Source organism: Nestor notabilis, unplaced genomic scaffold, assembly GCF_000696875.1.
Source record: "Nestor notabilis isolate BGI_N333 unplaced genomic scaffold, ASM69687v1 scaffold4980, whole genome shotgun sequence".
NCBI classification, from domain to species: Eukaryota; Metazoa; Chordata; class Aves; order Psittaciformes; family Psittacidae; genus Nestor; species Nestor notabilis.
In genome coordinates this window covers 7,728-11,189 of record NW_009909578.1, presented here as the reverse complement: position 1 = coordinate 11,189, position 3,462 = coordinate 7,728, and the positions used below count along the sequence as shown (strand labels likewise).

The window sequence follows — 3,462 nt, the reverse complement described above, 5'->3', positions numbered from 1 at the left end:
TGCTGAACCTACTCCATCTACTTGCTGCTTGTTGCACATTCTTGACATCCGATTTTTTATGAAGCCAACGGTGATCCACTAGAAACCTAATTTTATTTCATTGAACATGATTTTTGCCTCATTCAATGATCATGTAACTACAGAGGGATCAGCTCATTCAGCAAAGGGACAGCAGAGGCATGTAGGGTAGCAGCCAATTCTTAGAACCTGTAACATGTAACCGGAATGCATGGGCTCAGGCATGGATTTACTTCAGAGAAACTCCTCATTGTGTAGTAGCGTAGCAAACAGCTTAAGCAGGCTACACTTCCCTCCAAAATCTTGTTAAGCAATGTCAGCTTTGTTTCATGTTCAGCCTGCCAAATGTACACCTCTTTCTTATTCTGATGCTTTTGGACGCTTACAGTTTTATTCTCCCTCATATGTGTGGTCAAGATAGTTTCACAAAACTGAACAGCAAAGTTCACTTCAAATTCTCACCAACAATACTGCTAACACTGCAAGAAAAGTAAGGTACCATTCTCATCTTCACCTTGAAATGCCAGTACCCTCAGGTCACACACCTTCCTCTATTTCCCACATAATCAGGTATATACATTTTACTGCTCCAGTAGATTAAGCAAAACTGGCAGCACTGCTAGTTACAGTATGCTTGCAAGACAGAATGATCCCACTACACAGTAGTAGTTGTACTTCTGCCAGGGGTATCAATAAAACATAAGGAATTCATGATAGTCACTATTTCTGTCTTCAGAATTCATCAGGTCTTCATCTGCGCTGTCTTCTTCCAAGTTCAACAGGATTATCATGTCTCAAAGATACCCAAGAGATCTTAAAGCATCTGGGAACACCTATACTCTATACCATTACCTTCAAAACCCCAAATATTCTGTAACTAAAAACCAGCTGTCCTGGTTTCCAATGCTCTGAACACTTGCAAGAACAATAGCTCGGGTTATAAATGTCTGGCCCTATCACTCAGGTAGCTGGGAAGCACATAACGTTCAAATAACCAAATCTTGTTTCCTCAGAAGAAAAAACTATGGGTTGGATGGAAATATCTTGAGGTTACACTTAGCCTAGTCTGATAGCTGAACCACACTTCCATAAGCAAATAGGAAAGCCACTCAATACAGTATCAAAAGCCTCTTAGCTGCTTTAGTACAGGAAGAGACATGATCAAAAGCGCTTTGCCAAGTCTTTCATTTTTAATAGAGAATAAATATAGTAATAGCAACACTCATCAAGATTTAAAACCAGAGGAAGCTGACCTCTTCTAAACAAGCCTCCTGCTTTCTCTATAAAGTCAATCTGTCTGTTCCATAGACACCTTGCAGGGATAAAGAGAGAAATCAGCACAACATGCAGAATGCCTCCAGGGATTAGAAGCACTGTCACAAGGAAAGAAGTACTGCCTGATCTGCAAAGCAGCATCTGGAGGGAGGTCAAAATTGAAGGAGAACTCTTCCCACTAGGACACACTGAAGGACAAATACAAAATCTTTAGATCTTCCTCTTTTGGTCAGTTGTCTACAGATTAAACACATTTACACAGAGAATGCTTGTACTTTAAAATGTTATTTAAAAGCCTGTACATGCAGAACAGCTCCAGACAGATCATCACTTGTGAAGTCCCCCAGACGCCACACAACACATCAAACAAGATGGATAAAACATGAAAGGTCACAGCCATTATAAAGAATTAAACTAATCACAGAAAGCATCAAACTGTTTTCAAAACTGAAACCAAACACCAGCTTGTTTTTCACAAGTGAAACTGGGGGGAGGGAGGGAACTAGGATTAAATCCACCACTGCTTTATGATACCGAAATTACTGCATCTGCTGAAAATAAAAGCAACACCTCCGTAACAAACCTTTCATATGGAATTGTTAAATCCCTCCTCCACACCAAACAAACTAACATACAAAACCAGCACAATACTTAATGCCAAACCCACACCATTAAGGTATGTTTAAGCTTTTCTTAAACATAGCGATCTGACTTACAAACTTGACTTTGAAATGGAATAGGGGGGATGCAAAAAAACACAAACCACTTAAGTGAATTAAAATCTCACTATAAAGATAGTGCTCCCCACAGAGCAAGTTACATTTCTCGCATCCTCACCTAAGGTGAATGAACTGTGGTATTCTCAGACTTCCAACATGTGGCATGCTAGTCACAGAACTACACAGGACACAGACTGATTATGTGAAATACATGATTCTCAGGAGTTTTTCTTCTCCAGAATAGCTTTGCTATTCCTACAAACATTAAACGTTCAGCCTTACTAAAGGTTTTAAAATAGCAAATTTAAGTTAAAAACGCTTCTGACAGCTGGATAACAGAGAAATAATTATTTCCTACAGACTGAAACCGTTTCTAATGTTGTGCCAGCCACTACTACTAAAAAAATCTGTTGCAACCTATTCACACCACAAATAATGTCATTGGTTATTCAAATTGCTCTAAGTGATTTCAACAATTTGATGAATTTGAACTGTACTTTAAATTTCTATAGACTATACTGGTGCACAAAACCCTCTGATTAAGCAAAATAAGCAATATTTAAGAGAAAATGTACTTGCTTTTCTCTGTTCATCATCTTTGCAGTTCTGGAGCTTTTCATCAAAAAGCTAAAAGAAAGAGATACTTGTGAAAATACTGGAAGTGTTATTTTTCAGTTAGAAACACCGAAACTTCAAAACCAAAAGCATTTAGTAAGTACTTAAGTTATATGATCCTAGTATTCTGGGGTCTTTAATAATAATAACCCAAGTATTATGACCCAAAGCAGTTTTTGCCTAGTTTTTCTTTACAGCATTTGTGATAAAATAAATTTGTAACTAATTTCTCACATTATCCCATCCTGCAAGAGACCAGATCTCAGATCCCGGCTAGTTCCACAGCTCAGCCTGGCATGATTCTACCACAGTTTGAACAAAAAGGTGACGTTAAGTAATGTAAGTGACACTCATCAGAACACCTCAAAGTGCCTTTCTTCCATTTCAGCAAAGATTTTGGGGGCATATAGAGTGCTCCCCAAAACAACCTCAACCCTTACCAACCCTTCCAGGTACTTTATTATTTAGGTACATGCTTCAAATCATGTAAGATTCATAAGTGCTTCTCCTGGGAAGATACACAGTGATTTCCCAGAATTAACTTCTACTTATTTTTCTTAAAAGTGGAATATGAGATGCAGCTAAGCAAAGCAAAACCAATTATTACTGAAAAGCTTGCATAAATATTTAACACTAGCTGAGCTGAAACAGTTAAAACTTACCTCTAGAGTGCACATGCAAAAAGCCATTAAATACAAGTTGTTCAAGGAAGAAAAGACATTTAGGGTAACGCTCAAAATGTTCATTATGTCCACCCTTGCTCCAAAAACAGGCTGTAATTTTTAGTAGGTGAGCTACAGTTCTTCACTCACCTGCTTGCATAAAACCTACTCAT

At 38.1% G+C, this 3,462-nt stretch overlaps 1 protein-coding gene across 2 annotated transcripts in view; it reads right to left on the bottom strand.

The window, feature by feature from the left end:
- The window catches only part of OSBPL9 (oxysterol binding protein-like 9), a 27,004-nt gene that overhangs the window by 22,229 nt on the left and 1,313 nt on the right, over nt 1–3,462 (bottom strand). For both annotated transcript variants that reach the window (XM_010010507.1, XM_010010584.1), the window contains exon 2: nt 2,592–2,639. The gene's annotated coding sequence lies outside the window, so the exon portion shown is untranslated. The remainder of the gene's footprint in view (nt 1–2,591; nt 2,640–3,462) is intronic.